Consider the following 6,341-nt stretch of genomic DNA (forward strand, 5'->3'; position numbering starts at 1 on the left):
ATTTTTGAGAAACAAAAGTACCATATAAGTTGAGAAGATGGGAGTGTCAAACCAACTGTTTGGCTGACAATACTAAAGATTAATTTGGCTCACGGATGGCAATGAAAGAATATCTCTAATTATGAGAATGGTTACAAAAGGTTAGAGAAGTGAAAATAATTAGGACCCATGTCCATAAGATTTTGGGGCCGAAATGCTTTAATTATGTTGGGACATGTAAGATTCATAATATACTACATAGCAAAGACAAAAGGAAAGAGACAGCTCATGGAATAGAAGAGTTGCGGTGAATTAGTTATGATTGGACAAGTATAGAAGGTGGTCGATTGGTTTTCCTAATGGCACACACGTGATTCTCAAGTTCGATGCATGTAACCATCCAAAGATACAAAGGTTGTTGGAACGCAAAGTACTTATTCATTTTTAATCAAAAGTTTTTATTCAATTTCCTCTGATACACTTTTGTTAGATAGCACATTGACAGTTAGCACATTGACAGATAGCATGAGGCTTCCCGCGAATCTGAATTTGAGCCTAATACTGATACCGGACACCAAACACCGGGTGAGAATAAAAAATGACCATCCAAGATGTTGTGAGCTGAATAAGATATACAATTGCGTTTAATTAGAGATATTGTAGTTAAATTTAAATTGAGAAATTTCTGATAAGGAGTGTTTCACCTTTCGAATGATCCTTTGCGAGATAAAATTTTAGATTAGTTGAATTTGTGAAATTCTAATACCAAATTAAAATAAAAAAGAAAAGATTCGTTGTATGTAAGTGAAAGATAGACAGAAAATACGGGAAACAATCCAAATTTGCTTCTCAACTTTGCGAAATAATTTGAATTATCCTTTACTGATAGTTGGGGTCAGTTTTGCTCTTATCTTCATAAAAGTGTGCTAGAATTACCTTTATCGACCAATGGCAAAGACTTTTCAATACCTGAACTCTTTTATAACACTACAAGAAAAACATAAACTTGTGATAGAATATATATGATGGACAAGTCCGTCACAAAATTGAGACGAATTTGTGACATAATTAACTAATTTGTAACAAATTTATGACGGGCATGGTGGTCTGTCACAAATTTGAGACGAAAATAAAAATCCATCACAAATTTGTAGTAGAAATAAAGAAATTTCACATATTTGTCACAAATTTGTGATGGAAATGAAGATCTATCACAAATCTGTCACAAATTTGAGATGGAAATAATAATCCGTCACAAAGTTTATATAGATAATTTCTTTATTTGAAAAATAAATTTTATGATGGACCCGTCCGTCACAAATTGTGACGGAAGTGTTACGCCGTCAAAAAATGGTGATGGATGTCTCAAATTTGTGACGGAAATTAAAATTCCATATGCTTTGTAAATGTGCAAATTGATGATGAGGAAATCTAGCTCTCAGAATTTGCTGAACATGAAACCTGGAAAGAAGAGCTATTTTTTATTTTTTTTTGATAGAATGGTAATGTTAAAAAATCTGGAAAGAAGAGCCATTAAGGGACAATCTCTCCTTATGACATAATATGTTAAACCTCCGCTGGTATTTGAACCTAACGCCTCACGGATCTCAACCTATTTCATTGACCACCAGCCACACCCAAATCTTTCTTTTTAAATGAAAGTCCCAAGGAAAACCAGCAGTAACATAACTCATGTTCATATCATTTTTTTTTGTAGTGACCGAGAAATCCATGTGGGATCAACCCTTGAGACTGTTGGGATCGAAATAATCAGGGCGTCATCGGAAGCTTATAATTTGCAAGCCTTGAACGACGATAAATCAGACAGCAAATAAAATATACTAAAGATGCATAATACTTTGATATGATTTGATCAAGTGACCTACATCCAAAACTAATATAAAAGAAAATATTAAAACTATGAGAGAGTAAATCTCCCCCTAAACGAGACTCTTTTACTGAATACATTGTGGATGTTACTGTGTTGTTTATGAGAAGAAAGGATCTCCTATTTATAGAAGTCCAAAACTTCTCCTACAAGAAAAGTTAGATATGGTAGAATTATTTTCCACAAAGAAAACCTTTTCCACTAAGAAAACCTTTTTGAAGTGAAACACAATTCTGGTAAAATTCAAATAAAGTAGGAAATTCAGGGCAAACCCTAACAAATCTCCCCTTGGCCTGCATTTTCTGGTAAAATAATCTTGAGTCTTCTACATATAATCTTCATCACTGCGGCTTGCCATGGTTAAAAATAAGGTTAAAAATATTATGGGTTAAAAATTGTTATGTTATGTTTAATAAAATTTATATGAGACTATTATGATTTTTGGAGAGAGATTCAAGCAACAAGGTAGAAAATATGAATGAAAAACTGTCTCATATAAACTTTATTAATCATAAGCCTTTATATAGGCACATAAATAAAGTAGTAGACTCCTCCTACAACTAAAGTACTAGACTCTTACTAAAATTAAAAAACTGAATATTCTACTAAATCAACTATTAGACTCCTCCTATAATAAAATAACTAATTATTCTAGAAAATTGTAGTAGTAACAGATCCATAATCCAACACTCCTCCTTGCTTCTGTTGTTGCAGTCTAAAAAAGTAGGTCCTCTCCACTTTCTTGTTCTACTAGAAGTGCTTGTGAACTGATTGTTTTGAATTTCTTTGAACTTGCACACTTTTGTAACATGACCCGTTTGTTTGCAGTTTTCACATATTGCGTCAGATCTCCACCAACAAAAAATTTCTAAGTGTGTTTTCTTTCTGCAGTATTTGCAGGGTGGATAATCGACTTTTCTTCTTTGGTGTTTTGCATAAAAAATACCTTCAACAACTTTATCCTGTCTGAAAGCTCTTCTTTGCTTTTGTGCTTGAAGAGCACTTATTAATTCTTCAAGAGAGATAGTAGAGAGATCCTTAGACTCTTCTAGAGCAGAGATTTTGGACTCAAATCTCTTTGGAATAGTCACAAGAATTTTTTCAACTATTCTATTATCTTTAAAATCCTCGCCAAGTAATCTGATTCTGTTGACAATCAAAGAGATCCTGTCAGAATAGTTACTGATGGCCTCACCGTCTTGCATTCTAAGAGATTCAAAATCCTTTTCAAATTTAAGATTTGATTTTGTCTTCCTCGTTCACTTCCTTGATACTCCTTTTCGAGGTTTTCCCAAGCTTCTTTTGCTGTCTTACATGCCATGATTTTAGAGAAGATAGAATCTGCAACTGCATTTTGAATTACAATTTTGGCTTTGCATTTTTTGATTTTCTTCTGAGTGAGTTTTGATTTCGGCAGGGGTAGGATTTTCAGGGAATTCTTTTATGGGGTTTTCTTCCATTACAGCTTCCCAAAGATCATATGCTTCAAGATAGGATTTCATCTTCACTGCCCAAATTTGATAATTTTCACCGGTGAAGACTTGTGGAGCCATCAAAGAAAGACAATTACTTGCCATGGTTGAAAAAATAAGGTTAAAAAGTCGTATGGATTGAAAATTGATATTGGTTGAAAATAGCCCTGAGCGTTAAAAATAAGCACGGGTTAAAATTGGTTGAAAATAGCCTTGAGCATTAAAAACAAGCACGGGTTAAAATGGATTCAAAGAGGTATGGGTTAAAAGTGGTTGAAACTATTCTTTTTTCACAGACCCATAAAGATCAATGAAGGCTCTGATACCACTGTTATGATTTTTGGAGAGAGATTCAAGCAACAAGGTAGAAAATATGAATGAAAAACTATCTAATATAAATTTTATTAATCATAAGCCTTTATATAGGCACATAAATAAAGTAGTAGACTCCTCCTACAACTAAAGTACTAGAGTCTTACTAAAATTAAAAAACTGAATATTCGACTAAATCAACTATTAGACTCCTCTTATAATAAAACAACTAATTATTCTAGAAAACTGTAGCAATAACAGATGCAAAATCCAACAGAGACAAATCACAACCTTCAAAACTTAGGAATAATAGATTTTCCCCTCTACCATAAGTTCATATCATATCATAATAGGACCTGATATTCAGGGGCGGATCCACACCATTGGGTGTGGGTTCGCGGGAACCCACAACCTTTATCCGAACCTTGTATTTATAATGTGAAACCCTTCAAATATATAAGAAATTTGAGCTGAGAACCCAGTAACAACAGACACTGTTAGCTGGGAACCCACAAGATTCAAATCCTGGATCTGCCTCTGCTGATATTTATTCCGGTCCTAGAGTACGTAGAACAGTTAGAAGGTAGAAGTTTGTTGTTATTGATATGATGCTCTCAATGGAGAGATATTTGTGCTTAATTTATTATTGGAATCAGAATTTAATGCAGCTAGCAAGGAGCTCTCTAATGCATGGGCTGAACTTTAACAATGTAGTAAAGAGAATGAAGAGAAAATTGTTTCTCTTACAAATCATGCTAAATTCAAAAAAGAAAGACCCTTGATCACAGAAGAGAAGAAAGTAGAAGTTGATGAGAAAACAAAAGGAATATCGAAAATTCGAGTGGCTAAAGCTGAAGCAGCTACTTTCGAAGTAACAAAAAGAAAAGCAACAACCGGAATTTGAGAGCTTTTCTTGATCAGGCAAAACTTGTGGAGTAAATTGTAACGCAAACAGAGTTTTCTCACTGCAAAGAGCAAAAGTTGTACTACAACAGCACTTACTGCATATTAAGGTCTAGTGAAACTCAACCTATTTTAATATAATGATTATAATCATGATGAAAGATGAAATGCAGAGAAGTTTGTAGAAGTTTTTTTTTTCTCCTTTTTGAGGAGCTTGTAAAAGATTTTCAGCTCATTGGCTTGTGGCATTATAATCCGAAATGTTCTGAGAAAAGCAAGATACAACTGAAGGATGTCAACCAATGAGCAAGATGAGAGATTTCACATTGTTTCAAGAGTCTTAAAACAACTACTCTGTTTTCTAGGAAATTCTTGACACAAGTGACAGAAACTAGGATTTTAAGTTTATGACTTCTAGATTTTAGAAAATATAGTTTACTAGATTCTGGATAAATTATGTTCAGTGATTTTTTTAACACACATACTCAGAAAATTTGAGCCAAAACTACTGCCTTACGCTGAACCTGTTACATGGAGCTTTAGTTCCACCCGATGATAGTGTAAAAACTCTTACACTATTAAATCACCTAAGATACAAATATCAATTACAAGTAATATTTCATAAAAGGGTGGGATTAGTAACTTGGCACTACTAGAAAAACGCAAATTACTGATGGAAATTCATCGGAATATTTTCATCGCAAACATTTCCTGTCAGAAATTCGAGATTTTCGGCAGATTTCCAACGTGAACGTTCATCAAAATTTGGCATCTTTCGAGTGTTGTGAAATAATAAAGGCATGTCCAGTCACTGAAAGTCATATCATGAAGAAACCTAGAAAGTTTAAGGTTGTTTAGTCGTAGCCTAATGAAGATTTGATCTCACTGCTACGGCTTCACGACGAGAAGAGACATGGTAGCTGAAAATAGTAACATATTATTCATGTGCCACATAACACTCAAAATTTTTTACTTCTGTAAACTATGTATGTCTGAAGCAACTTCAGAAATCAATCAGCCAAGAACTCCCTTTGAGCTCAGTAAACACAGCAATAGACCAAAAGAAAAACAAGAATACACACAAGCAGGGACCTCTAAAGTTACACTTTTTTGCAGTGTTGTTTATTCAATGTAATGTCTCACATAGGATGCAAATCAACAAATACAACAACAAAAAGTAAATACATGTGTGTCAGAAGACTATTGTCATTGTTTTCGAGCACTAATAACCACTGTCTCCTTATCTGTATGTGATACACTGGCTAGACTCTCGAGACAAATTTTCAGAATGCCACAACAAATATAGATACCATTAACGAAGTAAAGTTTCACTTTAACCGCATTAAACAACGGTTTTCATCAACTTGGTGATACATGACCATTGCACCTTATTCTTTTAAAACTTTTAATATTTCAAAAATCAACCAGAATATCTGAGGATTCTGTCAAAACTACAACTTAGATGCAATTCGCGACGCTATTAAGGAACAAGATAAAAGAAATCATTATAGTTGGAACCTTCTTGTTTCAAATACAAAGATGACATAAATTTTACTTTCATGTACTCTATTTTAGACTACTAGTACCCTATTAAAGAAAGCGTCTAACTCAAATCTATTTTTCCTGTAATTCCGTGTTTACTATTACCCCCATCACCCCCGTCTCATGACCAGAGCAACATATTTTCTCAATTGCTTTCTCCTTTGAACCAATTTTGCAAGTCAATATTACTGTTAAAGGGAAAGAAGTTTTGGCGTTTGATTGGCCAAATAACTGGGAAAAAAAAA

This window comes from Lycium barbarum, chromosome 11, assembly GCF_019175385.1.
Source record: "Lycium barbarum isolate Lr01 chromosome 11, ASM1917538v2, whole genome shotgun sequence".
Taxonomy (NCBI): domain Eukaryota; kingdom Viridiplantae; phylum Streptophyta; class Magnoliopsida; order Solanales; family Solanaceae; genus Lycium; species Lycium barbarum.